Source organism: Bos mutus, chromosome 24, assembly GCF_027580195.1.
Source record: "Bos mutus isolate GX-2022 chromosome 24, NWIPB_WYAK_1.1, whole genome shotgun sequence".
In the NCBI taxonomy this organism is placed as follows: Eukaryota; Metazoa; Chordata; class Mammalia; order Artiodactyla; family Bovidae; genus Bos; species Bos mutus.
In genome coordinates, this window is record NC_091640.1 from 38842405 (window position 1) to 38864649 (window position 22245).

General features: G+C 42.6%; 1 long non-coding RNA gene, 1 other non-coding gene and 1 pseudogene across 2 annotated transcripts; 1 reads left to right on the plus strand and 2 right to left on the minus strand.

The window, feature by feature from the left end:
- Window positions 1–857: 857 nt before the first annotated feature.
- On the plus strand, window positions 858–1443 carry LOC102274944 (small ribosomal subunit protein eS7 pseudogene; annotated as a pseudogene).
- A 1153-nt stretch (window positions 1444–2596) lies between these two features.
- Window positions 2597–21055, minus strand: LOC138985396 (uncharacterized). Its single transcript, XR_011462454.1, has 4 exons — window positions 20949–21055; window positions 20485–20595; window positions 3191–3294; window positions 2597–2726 (listed from the first exon to the last, which is right to left on the minus strand). It is a non-coding gene; the product is annotated as an uncharacterized lncRNA (long non-coding RNA).
- On the minus strand, window positions 17695–17766 carry TRNAC-GCA (transfer RNA cysteine (anticodon GCA)). The gene has a single exon. It is a non-coding gene; the product is annotated as a tRNA-Cys (tRNA).
- Window positions 21056–22245: the final 1190 nt, after the last annotated feature.

Here is a 22245-nt window from a genome sequence, read left to right on the forward strand (position 1 = left end):
AGGAAGCGCCCTAAATGTCCATTAACAGAGGAATCGATAAAGATGTGGTATATATACACAATAGGTATTATTCAGCCATAAAAAAGGAATGAAATGATGCCATCTGCAGCAACATGGATGGAACTATAGATGATCACACTAAGTTAAATCAGAGAAAGACAAATACCATATGGTATCACTAATATGTAGAATCAAAAAGAAAATGATACAAATGAACTTATTTACAAAACAGAAATAGACTCATAGACTTAGAAAACAAATTTACAGTTACCAAAAGTGAAAGGGGGATAAATTTGGACTTTGGAATTAGCAGATACAAACCACTGCACATTAAAGAGATAACAAGGACCTACTATATATCTGTATCCAAAATCTTGTAATAACTTATAATGGAACAGAATTTGAAAAAAATATTTACATGTATGTATAACTGAATCAATTTGCTGTAACCTAAAAGTAATATAATATTGTAAAACAATATTGTAAATCAACTATACTTCCATAAAAAAAAGAAAAAAGTGGTGGCATAAAGCATAATATAAAGTTGGCAACATAAATCACCATGATTTTTAAGACGATTTCTAAATCTATTGGTAAACATAGAAATATAGGAGGAGTTACTCAAAATGTCAGGGACTGACTGCTTCCAAGTTAATATTTCTGAAGTTTAGAAATCTTATATAAAATAAAAAAATAAATAAATTTTTAAAAAATAAATAAAAGATGAAAAAAAAAAATAAAATAAAACCTCTCCACTATCAAAAAAAAAAGAAAGAAATCTTAAACTTCAGCTCTTCCTAGGCCTGCTAGTGTTGGCAATGGCAACAAGTGTTGGCCGCATCTGCAAGGTCGAGGCCATGTTCGGTTCCAGTGCTAAGATCGTGAAGCCCAATGGTGAGAAGCCGGATGAGTTTGAGTCCAGCATCTCCTAGGCCCTCCTGGAGCTGGAGATGAACTCAGCCCGCAAGGCCCAGCTGCGGGAGCTGAACATCACGGCCGCCGAGGAAACTGAAGTTCGCGGTAGCTGGAAAGCTGTCATCATCTTTGTTCCCGTTCCGCAACTGAAGTCTTTCCAGAAAATCCAGGTGCAGCTCATGTGTGAGCTGGAGAGGAAGTTCAGTAGAAAGCATGTCGTCTTCATTGTTCAGAGGAGAATTCTGCCTAAGCCAACTTGAATAAGCCTTATGAAAAATAAGCAAAAACATCCCAGGAGCCGCACCCTGACCACTGCGCATGACGCCATCCTGGAGGACTTGGTTTTCCCAAGTGAGATTGTGGGCAAGAGAATCTACAAGAAGTTAGACAGTAGCCTACTCATAAAGGTCCATTTGGATAAAGCACAGCCGAACAACATGGAACCCAAGGTTGAAATACTTTCTGGTGTCTTATAAGAAGCTCACGGGCAAGGATGTTAGTTTTGAATTCAAAGAGTTTCAGTTGTAAACAGAAATGACTAAATAAAATATTATTCATGATTAAAAAAAAAGAAATCTTAACTTCATAGTAACAATATTTTTGGAAGACACTTTAGCCCATAAGGCAACAGTACCCAAAAAAGGGATGCAGATTACAGTAAGGATTAAGGAATATTTACAAAGTCTACTGTTTCAGTTCAGTTCAGTTCAGTCGCTCAGTCGTGTCTGACTCTTTGCGACCCCATGAATCGTGGCACGCCAGGCTTCCCTGTCCATCACCAACTCCCAGAGTTTATTCAATCTCATGTCCATCGAGTCGGTGATGCCATCCAGCCATCTCATCCTCTGTCATCCCCTTCTCCTCCTGCCCCCAATCCCTCCCAGCATCAGGGTCTTTTCCAATGAGTCAACTCTTTGCATGAGGTGGAAGAATGTATTGAGCATCCGTAATCAATTCATATAAATTAAAACTACTTGGTTTTATCTGCAAGTGAGAAGACATAATGTTGCAAATACCTAATACCATAAATGCACTGAATTTTTGCACGCACACACACACAAAATCAAAACTCACATTATGTATTGCATTTTAAAAGTCAGAGAAAACTGTGGAATATATACAGAGATTTTGCATTTCTGGATATCATTACTGACCGGTGGGTAGGAGGGTGACAATAATCACTCACCATCAGAAGTGATCCTCGTTAATATCCCTCAGTATCCTCTGCTTGCTCTGGCTTCATCTTTCTTTCCAAATTGTGCTTGTCTCTCCACCTGGAATATCTCCTGCTCTAGAGTAAATGCCCTTTGTTCCATGTAATTTACAAGATTTTCATAACATCGAACAACATCTGACAAGGTTGTGTTTCATGTGTCTGTTACAAACCCCCGCCCGCTGTCTGGATCATGGAGCTCAGACCACTGAGACACAGCCCCTTGTATCTTGGCAAATCACACCCTTGTGCCCTGAAGCAGACTGCTCTTTCATTCCTGTGGTGGTGTGATGCCAAAATGGATAATCATAATAACAGAACTCTTTCAGAACTACCCCAGTGTTTGGATATCTTTGGTGTTTATCCTCTTAAAAAAAAATAAAACTTCTTTCAGGCAACACGTGTTTTATTGAGAGCATGTGAACAACGGTCGCTGTACTCAAGGAGCGCACAGTCTCTTGGAAAAGATGAGATGAATGCACATGAAATTGCAGTGCGTTTTCCAGGTGCTTGCGACAGAGCAGCAGAGCCTTTCAGTTCCATGGGATCTCAAGGGAATGGTCAGATGAGGTTGCTACTGTGGGGACCTCAGTAGGGGCTGGAGGCAAATGAAAAGGGCAGAGAACTCCATCAGGAATAAAACAGGAGGGAAAAGCTAGAGCTAGTCTTCCCTCCCTCAATGTAAAGAAATCCAAGCCACACCAAGTATCACCTCACACCAGTCAAAATGGCCATCATCAAAAAACCCACAGGCAATGAATTCTGGAGGGGGTGTGGAGAGATGTGAACTCTCTTACACTGTTGGGTGGGAATGTAAGCCGCTGTAGCCACTATGGACAATGGTATGGAGGTTCCTTAAAAAACTAAAGATAAAACTACCATGTGGTCCAGCAATCTCACTCCTGGGAATATATCTGGAGAAAAACATGGCTCAAAAGGATGTATGCACCCCAGTGTCCACTGAAGCCCTGTTTACAATAGTCAAGACATGAAAGCAACCCGAATTCCATTAACAGAGGAACAGATGAAGATGTGGTGCATATATACACAATGGAATATTACCTGGCCGTTAAAAAGAATGAAACAACGCCATTCACAGCAACATGGATGGATTGTCATATGAGTGAAGTCAGAGAGAGAAGTATCATATCACTTATATGTGGAATCTAAAAAGACATAATACAGATGAACTTATTTATAAAACAGAAACAGACTCACAGACTTCGAGAACGAACTTATGGTTACCAGGGTGGGAAGGGATAGTTAGGGAGTTTAGGACTGACATGTACACACTGCTGTATTTAAAGTGAATAACCGGGATGGGGTGGGAGATGGGAGGAAGGATTAAGAGGAAGGGGACGTATGTACACCTATGGCTGATTCATGTTGATGTATGGCAGAAACCAACACATTATTGTAAAGCAATTGTCCTCCAATTATAAAGATAACAAAAAATGAAATAGATAACCAATAAGGACCTACTGTATAGCACAAGGAATTCCGCTCAATGTTATATAACAATCTACATGGGAAAAGAATTTGAAAAAGAACAGATTCATGTATATGTGTAACTGAATCACTTTGTTATACAACTGAAACTAACACAACATTGTTAATCAACTATGTTCTGTGCTTAGTTGTGTTCAACTCTTTGTGACCCCACAGACTGCAGCCCACCAGACTCCTCTGTCCATGGGGATTTTCCAGGCAAGAATACTGGAGTGGGTTGCCATGCCCCACTCCAGGGGACCTTCCTAAACCACGGATCGAACCCAGGTCTCCCACCTTGCACGTGGATTTTTTACTGTCTAAGCCTATTCCAATGTAAAATAAAAAGTTTAAAAAAAAAAGAATGAAAAGAAATCCAAGTCACTAAGAATTGTTAACAAAAGTCCATTACCAAACAGTAGGTGATAACAAGGTGTCAGTGTTAAGTTCATCACTTATAAACAACATCCCCTCTGGTGGGGGATGTGAATGGCCAGGGAGGCTGTGCATGTGGGAAACTGGGGATTTATGGGAAATCTCTGTACCTACCTCTCAATTTTGCTCTGAATCTAAAAGCGCTCTAAAAGATAAAGTTGGGTTTTTAAGGGGTTTCCTTTAAAAACTGTTTCTCTCCAGCCCAGCTTCTCAGTTGAGTGCAACCTGACTCCATGTGGCCTCAGGGCTGGAGGCGGTGCCCTGACCCCAGTCTTCTGCTCCGTTTCCCAGTGGTGACTCTGCAGTGTTCTCCTTATAGGAACTTGGCCTGCACTCCCCAGCCCTCCCCTGTGTTTCTTCTCCTGAGGAACGGTGGGTGGATTTGTGAGGAAAGCATTCTGTCTGTTTCCTTTCACTCCGTGCAAATGTGCTCACGGCTAGGCCGGCGCCAGCCGCCTGCACTCCTCCAAGTGGGGCCACCCAGAGGCTGAGCTGGGCTGGGGTCCGGGACTCTGCCAGTTGCGGTTCCAGCCCCCCTGGATCCCATGACCCACACCAAAGTGTGTGCGGGGTGCCAGAGGGTCCGGGCTGCCAGCTGGCGGTGACTTGCCCACATGCCCATCTTCCAAAGATGACAGCCCTTTGGACCAAGGAGTATGTCATGTTCTGAAACTAAAATCTCATCATGGGCCTGGCTGTTTTATCACTATCCCCCACTACACACTGCTTAGCAGGACTGGTGGAAAAACAATCCACGCTGGTCTCTGTCCCAAAATAAATAGGACAATTGGCATCACACTGATGAGTTTGGAGCGAGGGAGAGGAAAAAGTAACCTGCCAGCCAAGAGACAACATTGAAATTTTCAGTCCCAATCCAAGACAGAGTTACTGGTGGCTGCAGCTTAGAAGACCATTTACAGAGACGGCCATTCAGCCACTTCTATTCGAGTCAAAGCCCACAGGCTTCTTACTCAGCAGTGAAGATGCACAGGAATAAACAATTCTGTCTACAGAAGGAAGGACAGGGTTAACTTATCACCCAAGAGCCCATCTGATCTTGCCTGCTGGGATGGCTGCTTCCCACAGGTTTCCATGGTGCTCGAGGGCATTAGGGTCCCAGACAGGGGAGCTCAGGGCTTTAGGGATCACAGAGCTTATCGGAAACCCATGAGGCCACCCAATAGATCCCCAGCCTCTCAACATTTGCTGCCATAGCTCCCGTAAATGAGAATGAAAGTTTGGGACCGACATGTACACTCGGCTATATTTAAAATGGATAACCAAAAAGGCTCTACTGAATAGCACATGGAACTCTGCTCAGTGCTATATAGCAGCCTGGATGGGAGGGGAGTTTGGGGGAGAATGGAATCCTCAAGTGATGGAAAATCTTTGATACAGTAGAAGCCCAGAATTTATCTCTAAGAGACATACATAATGCAAGACTTTGGAGGGGAAGCAGGAAAACAGAGAAACAGTATCATTTCTCCAAAGGCCAGCTTTCCCGGTGGTGTATGTGGGCGTGCTCTTTGCACCTCTGACTCTGCAACTTGGTGGTGATTTGACCCAAAGAAGAGCCCTGGTGGCCTTCATGCAGATACAAAACTCCACTCTGTCACACCAAGTCAAGAGATGCAAGAAGAGAGACCCGGCCAGGACAGTTTTCAGTAATTAAGGGTCCTGGAAAAGTCACTGTTATTGAGAGACCTGTGGGTGTTGGACAGGAAATCATTTGTCCCTTCCAATCACTGAATGCACAGTGAGCACAAGTGGGAGTCTGGGTCACCTCTGGGAGAACATAGAGGGTAGGTGTGTCATCTACCATCAGTGAACATTTGGAAAAAGTACATGCCAGTCCTTAACTGGACAAGAACCAAGGCAGGAATCTAGCCCTAGTGAGGAAACAGCAGGATGGACAGGAAGGCACCAACAGCTGAGTTAGAATGAGATGTGTCCAGTTGGGTGACAGAGACATGTAGGACATAGTGGAAATGCAAAGAGGGGCACCCAATCCAAGGAGTGGCCCCTGAGTGCCATCCTCCACAAGCACAGAAGGAAGTGGGCCTCGAGAGAGTTCAAACTGTGATACCGACCCTAGTTCTGTCCACTCCAGGTTCCCTGAGCAGATCACTTGACCCTCCTGAGCCTCAATTTTCTACATAAACTGAGCTCAGTGATTTGTTCTAAAATCAGCCTGGATGTTGCTGTTGAGGCATTTTGGAGACATGATAAACATCTACCATCTTGCCAACAAAGGTCTGTACAGCAAAGCTATGATTTTTCCAGTAGTCACATATGATTCTGAGAGTTGGACCATAAAGAAGGCTGAGCATCGAAGAAGTGATGTTTTTGAACTGTGATGTTGGAAAAGACTCTCGAGAGTCCCTTGGACAGCAAGAAAATCATATTCATTGTAAGGACTTGCTGAAGCTCCTGATACAAAAAGCTGACTCATTGGAAAACACTCTGATGCTGGGAGAGATTGAGGGCAAGAGGAGAAAGGGATAACAGAGGATGAGATAGTTGGATGGCATCATTGACTCAATGGATATGAGTTTGAGCAAACTCCAGAAGACAGTGAAGGACAGGGAAGCCTGGCATGCTGCAGTCCATGGGGTCACAAAGAACTGGACATGCCTGAGCTACTGAATAACAAAGTCAGTCGACTTTAAGTAGATTATTCCCAACAATGTGGGTGGGCCTCAGCCAATCAGCTGAAGTCCTGAAGAGCAAAGACTAAGGTTTGCTTGAGAAGGAATTCTACCTCAGGACTGTAACTGAAAAGTTCCCCCTTGGGTTTCCAATCTGTATGCCCAATTGCTCAGTTGTTTCCGACTCTTTGCAACCCCAGGGACTGTACCCCACCAGGCTCCTCTTTCCATGGGATTCTCCAGGCAAGAATACTGGAGTGGGTTGCCATGCCCTCCTCCAGGGAATCTTCCCCATGTCTCCTGTGTCTTCTCCATCACATGCAGGTTCTTTACAGCTGAGCCACTGGGGAAGCCCCAAGTTTCCAGCCTGCCAGCCCCCAGAAGCACACGAGCCAATTCCTTAAAAGCAAATCAACACATCTCTCCGTCAATTTCTATCCCTCTCCCCTCATTGGTTTTGTTTCTCTGAAGAACCTTGACTGATTCAAGGATTGATTCAGTAAAAAGAAAAGTGATGAGAGGGATTTAAAATTATGTAATTTCATAAAACTAAGAGATTAAGAGAGGAAAAATCCCTCTCAAAGAATTGAGCTGGGGACTTCCCTGGTGGCCCAGTGGCTAAGACTCCATGCTCTCAATGCTTGGGGCCTGAGTTTGATCACTGGTTGGGGAACTAAGATTCCATGTGCTGCAACTGAGATCCAGTCCAGCCAGACAAATAGTTAAATAATTATATTTTACATTAAATTTAAAAAAAAAAGAATTGCCGTAGGCATCAGTAGGAAATATTCCTTGTAGAAATGAGAGCTGTCCACCCATGGATTGACTGAACTTTATGAAGACATCTTTGGGTCATATGGATAAAGAAGTTGTCACATATATACAATCCAATATTACTCACTCATAAAATAGAACGCATTTGAGTCAGTTCTAGTGAGGTGGCTGAACCTAGAGCCTGTTATACAGAGGGAAGTCAGTCAGAAAGAGAAAACCCAACATAGTATATTAATGCATACTTTCAGAATCTAGAAAAATGTTATTGATGAACCTATCTGCAGGGAAGGAATGGAGACCCAGATGTAGAAAATGGACTTGTGGACACAGGTGGGGAGCAGGAGAGTGGGATGAGTGGAGAAGGTAGCATCAACATATATACACTCCCAGGTGTGAGACGGATAGCTGGTGAGAAGTCGCTGTGTAGCACAGGAGCTCAGCCGGGCGCTCTGTGATGACCTGGAGGGCTGGGATGGGGGAGGGGAGGGAGGCTAAGGAGGGAGGGGATGTATAATCATGGCTGATTTGCCTTGTTGTATGGCAGAAACCAACACAACACTGTAAAAGTTTTTTTTTTTAATATATTTAAAGAAAAAAATAGAGTACATCTTTGGCACAAAACTGGGGAAGTGACTGCAGCCACTGGACAGTTCATTTAAAACCTGGTATCTACAAAAGCAGGTCCCACATGTTAATCCGCATCAAGCTAGATATGGGATTAAGCTGGACACCACAAAGAACAACCAAAACAGATGGAAGCTGCAATGCCCAGCAGAGGGAGTGATGCCTTGGTGCAAACAGTGGTCGCCAGGGGTCTCCTTGTGGCGGCTGACCCTTCCTGTTGGGGAGGACCTGGACACAGTCTGGGGACTTTCAGAAATCCCTGAAGTGACTTTGCAGGAGTGGAATCAGCTTGAGCATGCCTGCGCTGTGTGTTGCCAGCCAATAAAACACAATTTTCAGACAGTTTTGTTACTAAACCACAATCAATTGAAACATTTGGAGGTACATGGTTGTGGCGGGTAGGCTGTAAGCTTAAGTGCTGTGTGTTATGTATCATGTAATTCCTGTGTGTTTATTCACTCTTCAAAACTTCAATATCCACAGAGCTGCAAATGAGCTAGTAGCACCAAGGCTCAGCCTGAATGAGGTTTTCTGTCTAGAGAGGTATTAATACAGGGATGCATGCATGCTAAGTCACTTCAGTCGTGTCCAACTCTGAGACCCTATGGACTATAGCCCGCCAAGCCTCTGTCCATGGGATTCTCCAGGCAAGAGTACTGGAGTGAGGAGCTAGTTCCTTCTCTAGGGCATCTTCCTGACCCAGAAATTGAACCTGCATCTCTTGCATCTCCTGCATCGGCAGGCAGGTTCTTTACCACTAGTGCCAACTGGGAAGCCAAAAACAGGGATACCTAAGTCAAAATGATCTTTTTTCATTGCACCCAGAAATCCATCTCTTGATAATCGGTCCCTTGCTTTAAGGCTTAAACAATCTCAAAATCTTCACAGGTTTAAACACAAACAACCCGGCAGAGCACACAAAGAAAAGTCTTTTTTTCTTTTCCCCCAAGTGATGACTCATTCTGTCGTCTGGGACTAAATGCAGCATACATTTCACGAACGAGAGCAGGTTGGTGCATTTAATTCCAGCCTGGAGAAGGACTTGCAAACCGCTTCACCTCTCAAAGCAATAAGAACTTCAACCAAGAGGACATTTTAGAGTCATTCTTATTTCAAGTCTTCTATCCTGGCCTAAAGTGGGTCACTGAAACTCAGATGAAAATTATAGAAGTGGGGACTTCCCTGGCAGTCCAGTGGTTAAGACTTCACCTTCCAATGCAGGGGGTGTGGGTTCAATCCCTGGTCAGGGAGCTAAGATCCCACATGCCAGAAAAACAAAAGAGAAAATAGAAACAATATTGCAACAAATTCAGTAAAGACTTTCTAAAATAAATTACAGAGGTGGTGGTTGAAAATACCAACCTACTACATTGCTATTGACATATACACCCAAGCTAATATCTGCTGCTATAATCTGCTCCTGTTTAGTTGCTAAATCATGTCCGACTCTTTGTGACCCCATGGGATTTTCCAGGCAAGAATACTGGAGTGGGTTGCCATTTCCTTCTTTGTGCAAAACTCTTCTTTTTTTCCTTCTCTCTTCCCTTCCTTTACTTTTTTCTTCCTTCATCTCCCTGGGCCCCCATCATGTACCTTCCTTAACTCTTAAACCCCCTCCTGCCCACAACCATAGGCAAAATAGAAAAGTGAATCAGCATGTGACCCATTGCTAAGTCTAGAGTAAAAACATCACCCAGATTATCTCCCCACTAAAATAGTTGGAATTCCCACAGTCGGGAAGGGAGAGGAGGCAAGTGACATTCCACCGTGCGTTTCTGGAGGACTGCTTCCAGTGGTGGGAGTCACAGAGGACTGCCTAAGACTTCACGGGCATAATTTCTGCCCTTGCTGGAACTGTGAGAACATCTGTGGGTCATGAATCTTTGAGGAACAGTTGACACTGTGGATCCCACAGCAGTAGGCATTTGGCAAGAATCACTTAAGTCCATCACGTGCTTAAATGTACCTATCAAATGCTGGGTAAAGTGATGACAAGCTAGATACAGAGGTTCCTTCCCTGAAGACGTGTGTGGCTCAGTCATGGCAAAAAGTCCTAGAGATTTTCCTTCATTTGCTCATTTCCTACATGCCCAAATAACAGGGGAGTGTTTGGGACTCGTCCAGGAACCAGAGGGGGCTTCCCTGGTGGCTTAGTGGTAAAGAATCCACCTGCCAATGCAGGAGATGTGGGTTTGATCAGGAAGATCCCTTCTTGGAGGAAATGGCAACCCACTCTAGTATTCTTACCTGGAGAATTCCATGGACAGAGGAGCCTGGCAGGCTACAGTCATTGGGATTGTAAAGAGTTGGACAAGACTTAGTGACTAAACAACAAGAAGGAACCACAGAGGCTCAGAAATGACCTCACCAAGAAACACCCAAGGCCAGTCGTAATGATACATAGAAAACAGGAGACAACATTGGAGAACTCCGTTTTAAACATATAGATTTTAAAACTGGAAGGATACACCAAAAAATGTTATTGGTCATTATCTCTGAGTGGGGTATGATAAATATTCTCCTCTTCTGCAGGTAACTCGAGCAGCTCCTGCTCTCTCACTGGGATCAGACCTCTTCTCCATTCTATTGTGGAGCACAGCCCCTCCTCTCATAGGCATCCTTTCTGTGAGTTTGAGGCACTTGACCTTCCTTTCCCCAAGCAAAGGCAGGCACGTGACCAGGACCAGCCAGAGGATGCTGGTCAATGGCTGCCCACAGTGGCTAGGTCAGGGATGTGCATGGGCTCTGACCTTGGACATCAGCACCTTCCCTGGAGCATCAGGAAAGAGGCATGTCTTCTCTCTGGGTCACTGTCAGCTGGTGAAAGTGAAAGTGGTTTGGTCGTGTCCAAGTCTTGGCAGTCCTATGGACTGTAGCCCACCAGGCCTCTCTGTCCATGGAATTCTCCAGACAAGAATACTGGAGTGGATTGCCATTCCCTTCTCCAGGGGATCTTCCCGACCCAGGGATTGAATCTGAGTCTCCTGAATTGCAGGCAGATTCTTTACTGCCTGAGCCATCAGCGAAACCCAAAACTCAGCTAACAAGGCCGCCATTAACCTAGAACTGACAGCGTGACTTTTCTTGTGGTGGTGGTTTTGCCACCTCATTAAGACAGCCTTCTGACACAAAGCCAAGATGCAGGAAAGTAGAAACAAAATAGGAAGAGAGAGAGACTCGCTCAAGAAATAGGACCTCTATGTAGGAAAAACTTAGGGTTACCAGGGCTTCCCTGGTAGCTCAGATGGTACAGGATCTGCCTGCGATGTAGGAGACCCAGGTTTAATCCCTGGGTCAGGAAGATCCCCTGGAGAAGGGAATGGCAACCCTCTCCAGTATTCTTGCCTGGAGAATTTCATGGACAGAGGAGCCTGGTGGGCTCCAGTCCATGGGGTCACGAAGAGGCAGACACAACTGAGCAACTAAGCACACACACACACACAGACACACACACCGGGGAGTAGCGGGAGGGATAAATTGAAAGATTGGGACTGACATATACATATGACTATAGGCCTGGCGTGCTGCAATTCATGGGGTCGCAAAGAGTCAAACATGACAGCGACTGAACTGATATATAAAATAGAGAACTAATAAGGACCTACTGTATAACACAGGGAACTCTACTCAATACTCTGTAATGACCTATATGGAAAAAGCATCTAAAAAAGAGTGGATGTATGTATAACAGATTGCTGTACACCTGAAACTAACAACACTGTACATCAATTATACTCCAACAAAAATAAAGGAATATGGTATTGGGTTTATGGGAGAATGGACACACGTGTGTACGGCTGAGTCCCTGCCCTGTTCACCTGAAACTACCACAACATTGTTAATTGGCTCTACCCCAGTACAAAATGTTTTTGATGTTTAAAAAATATTTTTAATGTGATCTCTAGAAAGAATATCATCTTTCAGTCCAACATTACCGTTGATCCAGAGTTTTCTATTAATAAAACCTCACCAAAGCTCTTGACTTTTTTCACATTGAGTCATACATTTTCCTGTGTTCAGATGAGCTTGGATGGGTTTCTGTCATCTGACAAGAAGAGATGCCTGACACATCCTTTATGTACTTTTTTCACTTCCCAGATTTTGATTATGAATATACATTGTTTAAGTAGTCAGATATTGTTGGTTTATTTTTTAAAGATAATTACACAAGAAAGTCTGTAATTCTGGTTAGAGTTGTCATACTGCCTAGTCTATTGCATTTTTTTTTTTTAACTGGGAAAAGAAAATAATTTTTTATTGATTTCTCCTAGGTCTTCACAAAGATCTTTCTTAAAAATACTCTGTATTGACCTATATGAGAGAAGAGTCTTAACAAGAATGGATATATGTATATATATAAGCTGATTCACTTTGCTGCACACCTGAAACACAGCATTGTAAATCAACTATACCCCAATAAAATTCTTTAAACAGTTTTTGGAGTTAATATATGTTCTTTTGCATAAGGTGGTCAACCTCCAAGTGCCCTGTAAACCTACTCTCACTAGCTCATTTCCAAGAATCTAGTGTATTATTTGTGGATTGTTTGTTCTCTCACCCTTTCTATACTGAATTTTTTCTTATTTTCACTATCTAGCCTCTGGGTAGCCTCCTTTTATAAGTGGCTCAAAAGCATCAAAGAGACAAACTAGGTTTTCCAAGCAGACAGAGGACAGTGATGTAATAACTGCAAGTCCAAAGCCCCAGGGTATGACTCATGGTCTACAGGGTTGTCCGACTTAGTCTAGACCCACAGTCCTTTACAGAGGCAGGACTTGTCCTTCCAAGCATCACAGATGTCAAATCCCAGAGTTCGTCCAGAAAAATCATCAGAAAGTCAAGAATAATGTCTGAGTCTCAACTTCCACAAATCAAATAAGGAAGGAAAACAGACTACAGATTTGTCCTCTTGCTAATATTTCAAGTCTGCTTTTTAACTGAAACAAACTAAGGCTGGGAAGAAAAAAAAAAACTTGCCAAAAAAATAGCACAAATCCCACGATGACAAGGGAACAATAAGTGGGTCTGTCCAAGCCTTACAATTTATGGTGAAGAATCACACTGCATGTCATGTGGTAAGCTGCAAAAAAGAGAGAGAGAGAGAAACTTTAAGAAAGGAGATGATTCCTAAATCTGCACTGAGAGAGAGAAACCTTCAAACAACCCTAATATGGTCATGTTGTGAGTAACTGAACAACTAAATTGAGTCTATTGTAAGAAAACAAATTTGTTGAATACAATGTGGCAAGTTCAAAAGAGAGAGAGAGAGAAAGAAACTGTAAGAAGGGAGAGGAAAATTACTTTTTCTGAGACTTTTTTTTTAAAGAGGAAATAAGGCAGAAATGTTCTCATCTGATTAAGCTGGCGTAATGGGCCTGCTACAGGGTAACTATAGAGGAGAAAACTCAAGAAAAGGAAAAGAATATAAGTAATCATCACTAAAAATATTCGGCAGAAATTAAATCTCAATGTCTACTCGGGGAAGAACTTCCTTTTCTGAAGATGGCCTGATACTGCTTTTCAACAGCTTGAGTGACACCTAGTGTCCAGCCAGGGAAGTGAAGTAGTTCGCTAGTTGAGAATCACATGAAAGCTTCACATCCTCTGTGGAGGATTAGTTAAAACAGACCCTCTTTGTTCCTTTCATCTCAGAAACATTTAACAGAAGCTGCAGGCAGAGTTGTTCAAGTGACCAGCATTGTCAACATTAAGCATCATGACTGTGGGCAAGTCACTTGACTCTGGACTAAATACCCCAGTGTTTTCCCTTCAAGTCACAAACGGCTATTTGTCGAAAAGTTTCCATGGAGAAACATACTGCAGGAACTGTTGGTTAAATAAATGCCGATAGGTTTCATTACTGCAGAATTTCTCAGAGTTTCTTTTTAAGTTCCTGTGCATTGTCAGTTTCCAAGAGTAAGCTATGAAATGCAGTGTCTTCCAACTTGACTGCATGGAGAACAATTTTTTTCCCCCAGAGCATCTTGGAGGACAAGGTTCCAACAGAACTCTGAGAAATGCTATGTTGAAAGTCCCTTCAGTTCTAACATTTTATGACCACATGTGGTTAATTATAAATTATTAAAGGCAATACCATCACTAAGGCTACACAGTTAAATGCCATAGTTTAGACATGTTGTATCAAATTTTCACACACATTAAAAAAAAGCAATCAAAGTCAAAATACATCAGTGTTTGAACTCTAGAACTTATACATTAAGTGCTTTAAAATCCAATTTCAGGGATGGAGATTCAAGACGGAGGGGACATATGCATGCCTACAGTTGATTCATGTTGATGAATGGCAGAAACCAACACAGTATTGTAAAGCAATTATCCTTCAATTACAAATAAATACGTTTTTAAAGCCCAATTTCAATCTAAATTTTAAGGCAACTTTAGATTCCATCAAGCTTATTTTCCTATTAGTTTTTGTTCCAAGAGCTGTTAAAGTATATCTCCTGATGGGCTATATAATTCATTCCATTTAAACTTCATGTTAATTCACTTATTTAAAAAAAAAAAAGGCAGGAGGACAGGAGGTGGGGGAGGGAGAGAGAGCAGCCCCTTGATAACTCAGTTAGGTAATCCTGCACCCTTAATTAGATGAGAAAAACCTTAACTTTATCCCCTGTTTGACAGGAGCACAGAGATACATTCCAGATACTGCACCAAAAAAAAAAAGAAAAGAAAGAAAAACCTTTAGCAAACAGATGGTATCATTCTGTAACTAAAAACATTCTCTAATCATATTTAAATTACTAATATGCATTTCAAGGCTTATTAACAAAATATAGTATTGATCAAGACCTTCTAAGGCCAATTAACGTCTCCAATGTATAGATGTAAAGACTTCGCAAATACTTCTCTCTCTACTTAAGAAGCAAAAGGATTCCTCTTCTTCCCACATCCTACTCCCAGCCCCCTGGACTCGGAGTCCCAAGATTTCCAGGGAAATCTGAAGTTAACCCCAAGCCCTCAGGTTCCTCAGTTCAGTAAACTCGCTGAGAAGGGGACCTCCCCACCCTTCGCCAGCCTAAACTCCCCACTCCCACTCCTCTATTTACTGAGCATTTCAAAAATACACTGACTTTTCTACCAGATATTTTATAGTTACCTTGGTCTAAACCTAATCCTCACAATTGTCTGGCAGAAGGACGGGAAGGAGGCTGTCACCCTGTGTATTTACCATGTGAGGACACTCAGGCTGGGAAAGGAGAGGGACCCAGTCTCCCAGAGCCTCCCAGAGGATTCCCACTCCATCGGGCTCCACACTAGGCTGCGGTCCCGAGCAAATAGCGGGATGCTTCTCTTCAGATTCTGACCTCACCATTTATTAGATGATGGTTTTGGTTAAGTTCCTTAACCTCACTAAGTATCAAATGGGCATATTGTGGCAGACACTTTATAGAAAGAGAAGGATTAAATTGGTTAGTACATGCAAGAAACTAATCATGGATTTTAGAACATAATAAATGCTAATTAAAGTTTCTACTAATGACTTAATTTCTTTATTCTTCCAAAATGTGTATTGAGCACTCACTCTGTACAAAGCAAGGGAGCTGTGGTCATTGCCCTCATGGATGCTGTAGTTCTTTTATTATCATTGTTATCATTTACATGAGCTCTTGGGCTTCCCAGGTGGCTAGTGGTAAAGAACCTGCCTGCCAGTTCTTTACCCAGGAGATGAGGGTTCGATCCCTGGGTCAGGAAGATCCCATGAACAGAAGAGCCTGGAGGGCTACAGTTCATGGGATCTGCAACTGAGCACACACACACAAACAGTAACAGGAGTTCTTGAGCTAATCCTCTAAAGCAATGTAATAGTATACTTTTCCCTCTAGAGGGAGCTCGAGGAACTGCTTCACTCCACCTTTAAAGAGTTGTTTTTTGTGTAGGTCAAGGACAAAAGAGAATCCTAATATATAACTAGATCATTAATCACAGGATATAACTTTTGTGAGACTAGGTGTAGCCTTTATGGGTAGTACAAACAGAACTGAATTGGAAAAAAATATATTTTTTGGAATCTTTTCTGCATGAAACCAATTTTTAATTGTTCTTGTCTATTCATGTATATGGTATGAGAGACTTTTCCAAGCATTATCCTTATCTTTTAGCCTTTTCATACTGTTCATGGGGCTCTCGGAGCAAGAACACTGAAGTGGTTTGCCATTCCAAATCAACCCTGAATATTCATTGGAAGGATTGATACTGAAGTTGAAACTCCAATACTTTTGACCATCTGATGTTAAAAGCTGACTCACTGGAAAAGACCCTGATACTGGGGAAGACTGAAAAAAAAAGAAGAGGGTGACAGAAGATGAGATGGTTAGATCACATCACTGAGTCAATGGACATGAGTTTGAGCAAACTCTGGGAAACAGTAAAGGACAGGGAGGCCTGGCGTGCTGCCATCCATGGGGTTGCAGAGAGTCAGACACGACTTAGTGACCAAACAATACTCCCTATCTTTGGAAGCCCAGAAAGAATAAAGGTGGGCTTTAAAAAAAAAAAAAAAAAAGCAGGTATACAGTGGGATGCTTCGGCTTTCCACTAGTCTAGGCAACAAGGTTTATCCTGCTGGCCTGACCAGGTTAACAAACCACATAGTGGGTTTGGCTTTGATGTCTCACTAGGATTAAGGATGCATTTGCCTCAAGAGCGTTCCATTCACTTAACTCTTGGGACCCTCATAGGACCGAATGCAATGACGCCAGCGTTTGGATACTGTTCACAGACCAGCTAATAATACAAAGGAGAATTTTGTAACTTTTGTATAGACGGAAAACAGACTTGTGCTTGCCAAGGGTGAGGAGGTGGAGGAGGGACGGATTGGGAGTTTGGGATTAGCAGATGCAAACTAGTTTATAGGATGGATAAACAAAGTCCTACTGCATAGCACAGGGAACTATGTTCAATATTCTGTGATAAGTCATAATAGAAAAGAATATGAAAAAGAAAGCATATATATATAATATATATATAACTGAGTCACTTTGCTGTACAGCAGAAATTAATACAGCATTGTAAATCAACCACACTGCAATTAAAAAAAAAAATCAGACCCATATAATGATCCTGTTTCTCTGAAATAATGAAAACTAGCACTAGAAAGATAAACTCATTTGCTTCAGGTCACAAATCTAATTAGTTTTGAACAAATATCAGCAGAATGGTTTGTAATAGTTTAATAGTTACATTATTTCAACAGGAACTCCAATTTTCAATAAACTCTTCATGTAATCAAAATAAGTGACTTGAGACAAATTAGGATAGGAAGCTACTCCAAAAGGAAAATTATTTTAGTAAAGATGATGGAAGGTATTTTTGTTCTGTTGCCTTTGTTTTGTTCTTTTTAAGACAACAGAAGGACTCTGAGTTCATACATCAATCTGAATGAAAGAATTTTCTTTAGAAGCCTGGCTGACAAGGTTGCCAGGAAATCAAGAGGTCATGTGTCTGAAGAAGTGAAGTCGCTCATTCGTGTCTGACTCTTAGTGACCCCGTGGACTGTAGCCTACTAGGCTCTTCCATCCATGGAATTTTCCAGGCAAGAATACTGGAGTAAGTTGCCATTTCCTTCTCCTGGGGATCTTCCCAACCCAGGGATTGAACCTGGGTCTCCTGCACTGCAGGCAGATGCTTTACCGTCTCAGCTACCAGGGAAGCTGTGTCTGAAAAAAACCACTTCTAATTGTGCTAATGCCACAGAAGAGTGCAACTCAAAGAAATTATTTTTAATGCAAATTATTTAATACTTATGAAAATTGTTATAAAACACGCCTGCTTTTCATTTAGAACCAAGATCAAAACTATTAACTTAATTTTATCCTCCTTATGCATGTTCAGACCTAGAACATAAATACACCCCAATACATACCAACGCACACATACAGCACACACATGTGTGTCCTTGTGGACATGCCCATAAACGACATTTCCACTCAGAGCACTAATCTCACTCCCTTCCTGATCTGCATTAGCCTTCTCCCTTCCCTTCTCATGAAGGCGTGGTGGTGACACAGAAGCTGGATGCAGGCAGAAAAGATGATTGCAGTGGAGAAAAGGAAAATTTGCAGAATGTTGGATAAAACAGATGAGAGATGAGAAGGGCTATTCTCTAATAGCACTTGATTCATTTATTACCTACCTCGACATGATTTTAAGTGACTACGATCTTATCAAAACTTCCTTGTTATAAAACACTATCAGAAAGCACATCAGTGAAGTTACTCAAGGTTGCCCCATATTGTAATTCTAAAACAAATGGAACAAAACTGGACTTTTGTTCTTTTCTTTGATCCTAGTCGATCTGTAACTGGTATGATATCACTGGTGCCATGTCTAGAGTAATAATTCACAGAATCAGAGGATTTCTGCTTCAGGAAAGAACATAGCCCAATGCTCTTGCTACAGCAACTAGAGGTAAAAAGTGGATGAATTACCAAGAGCATACTTCAAATAGGGCTTCCCCAAGGTCTCAGTGGGTAAAGAATCTACCTGCCAGTGCAGGAGACACAGCAGACCCGGGTTCAATCCCTGGGCCACGAAGATCCCCTGGAGGAGGAAAAATGGGCAACCCACTCTAGTGTTCTTGCCTGGAGAATTCCACGGACAGAGGAGCCTGGTGGGCTACAGTACAAAGGGTCACAAAGAGTTGGACACAACTGAGCAACTAAGCACGCATACTTAAGATAAAGCAGAGTTATGAGGTGTGATGGGAACTGGGTAAACAGGAGTCACAAACCAGGGCAAGTCTTTCCAGGGGAAGGGTGGGGTCTTGGCTGATTCTGGATGAGGACTGAGGAAAGTGAAATCAGCAAGGATTCTGGCAGTCTGATGGACTGATTAGAAACAAGAGATATCCAAAGGGGGCGAGGCTTTCCCCCAGAGGACTCATGCTGGATTCTGGCAGAATGGGCAGGAGGCTGGGAAGTGAAATTCCCCATAACTCATGTTTCAGGAAACACAGTCCCTCTAGAAGGATGAGGTCTGCCTCAAACATATGAAGCAATTGGAACTCTCACATGTTACTACCACACTGGAAACCCCTTTGACGGAATCTGGTAAACACATATATGTGATGATCCAGAAATTCTACTCCTGGCTAACTACCCAAAGATATGGACAAGGATGTTATTTGTCATATCCAAAACTGAGGGGAAACCCTAATGGAGTTGATAAGTAGAGATATATTTACATAATAGAATACAAAGCAAATTTAAAAAAAAATTACCACTATTTTCACCAACATGAGTGAATCTCAGACAAAATGTTGAGGAAAAAACTCCCCTCAAACAAAAAAGAGTGCATACTGCATGATTCCATCTTTAATGAAGTTTAAAAATGAGCAAAACCAATCTTCAATTATATAGGTCAAAATAGTAGTTAGTTTTATGGAGGTATCAATCGGCCAGGGGCATGAGGAAATGTGCTTATATCAATCTAATGGTACTTCCCTGGCTATACACACACATAAAAATTCATTAAGCTGTACATTTATATAAAACCTCAATTTAAAAATTAGAGGAAAAAAAACCCCTACGTGGAATAATTTAATTTTAGAACCAGAAAGAAGCTTAGTGATCATCTTAGCCAATTTTTATTTTACATTTTGGAAACCAAGTCTCAGGAAATTAAGAAACTTGTTGATGCTATGCAGGTAATGTATTCACTTGTTCAGCAAGTAATTACTGGAAGCTTACTCTTTGCTGACACCGTATGAAGATACAGGTTATCAAGACAGACACGTCACCTGTTTTCATGAAATTTCTGTTTCTAGCTGTAGAAACAGAAATTAAGCAAATAACCTAAAAAATAAACATGTAACGGCAGATTGCGATAAACGGTGTGAAGGACCAACACGTGGTGTCTGAGTGATCACACCTGGAGCACAGGCCCACCTGGTGGACAGATTCCTGCTCCCTTGCTTCCAACAACACTGCCTTTTCCCACCCACTTTGAACTTTTAAAAAACTAGGAAGAAATTCTAAATCTTCATGAATTTATTCTGGAGAATGTCTCCAGACTTCCAATTTCTCCAGACTTCAAAGGGCAACCTTTAATTATAAACCACAGGCAAAACAATAAATAAATGTCAAGGGGGGGTGACCCTCAAGAATTGCCAAAAAGGACTCCATTTTGTCAGGAAAGGAGCTGCTCAAGTTTGGGGACTTGACATTAGCTTCCTGTTACATCTCAGCTCTTTAGATTCACGAGGTGGATGGCCCGGCAACAGTACCTCAGCCCCTTTTCCCTCCCTCTCCTGTTTATATGACATTTATGTAGGTTCAATTGTTATAAATTAGACAACTTGGAAAACAGGACCAAGATAAATCAATATCAAGACAGCCAAGATCTCCATAATAAAGTTAAAATACACACCACGTCTGATTTCTTCAGCAACTCACAGTCTGTGACTTCAAGGATTTGTTTCAAATGACGCCGGCTTCCGCTCAGGCAGATTATCTTTCCAAAAAAGCTGCTCAGCTTTGCCTGCAACAAACATGAGTCTTCAGTGAGTTCAGTTTTCTTTGATAAGAAACACCCATAGAACCACTGAACTTCCCAGATGGCTCAGGGGGCAAAGAATCTGCCGGCCAATGCAGGAGACACAGGAGAGGCGGCCTCAATCCCTGGGTCCGGAAGAGCCCCTTGAGGAGGAAATAGCAACCCACTCCAGTATTCTTGCCTGGAGAATCCCATGGACAGAGGAGCCTGGCGGGATACAGTTCATGGGGTCGCAACAAGTTGGACATGACTGAGTGACTAAGTGCATAGTACCATTATCTTAAGTTTGGGTTTCTGAGATGAAGATTTGAGTGAAAGTAGTTCATTTCGGAGCTTACCCAAGACATCACCAGCGGGAAGATGGCGGAGTGAGAGAGAGAGACGGAAGGGAGGGACTGCGTACACCTGAAATGAATCAGGCTGGTCCTGATAAGAGCCTCTGGATTGGTCCACCCAAGGGCAAGGAGGCTGGGGTACTTATTACCATCCATTACCATCCATCAGCGTTTGAAAGCCTCACCTGGGGACCTAGCTCCCTGGTGCCTCCAGCTATCCTTGTGTGGGCTGAGCACACAAGTGGAGGAAAATGGCAAATGCTAAGGGATTATGAGTGCCCACCAACAACGCTGGCCACACGTGCAACAAGTAGTTGAGCATTAGTGCAAGAGTGTGCAGGAGGTTGGTTCTTAAACACGAGTATCAGGCGTGTAGAGGAAACTGGTTAAACGGTTCGGTAGAGAGGATTCAGTTGAGAGGATCTAAGGCACATTCTCTTTCAGAAAACAAAAATCATGGCATCTGGTCCCATCACTTCATGGGAAATAGATGGGGAAACAGTGGAAACAGTGTCAGACTTTATTTTTTTGGGCTCCAAAATCACTGCAGATGGTGATTGCAGCCATGAAATTAAAAGACACTTACTCCTTGGATGGAAAGTTATGACCAACCTAGATAGCATATTCAAAAGCAGAGACATTACTTTGCCAACAAAGGTCTGTCTAGTCAAGGCTATGGTTTTCCAGTGGTCATGTATGGATGTGAGAGTTGGACTGTGAAGAAAGCTGAGCGCCAAAGAATTGATGCTTTTGAACTGTGGTGTTGGAGAAGACTCTTGAGAGTCCCTTGGACTGCAAGGAGATCCAACCAGTCCATTCTGAAGGAGAACAGCCCTGGGATTTCTTTGGAAGGAATGATGCTAAAGTTGAATCTCTGATACTTTGGCCACCTCATGTGAAGAGTTGACTCATTGGAAAAGATGCTGATTCTAGGAGGGATTGAGGGCAGGAGGAGAAGGGGATGACAGAGGATGAGATGGCTGGATGGCATCACTGACTCGATGGACATGAGTTTGAGTGAACTCCGGGAGTTGGTGATGGACAGGGAGGCCTGGTGTGCTACAATTCATGGGGCTGCAGAGTCAGACATGACTGAGCGACTGAACTGAACTGAACTGAACTGAAGGCACATTCTTGGCTTCCCAGGTGGCTCAGTGATGAAGAATCCACCTGCCAATGCAGGAGACACAAGAAGCACAGTTTCGATCCCTGGATTGGGAAGATTCCCTGGAGAAGGAAATGGCTGGAGAATTCCATGAACAGAGAGGAGCCTGGCAAGCTATACAGTTCATGGGGTTGC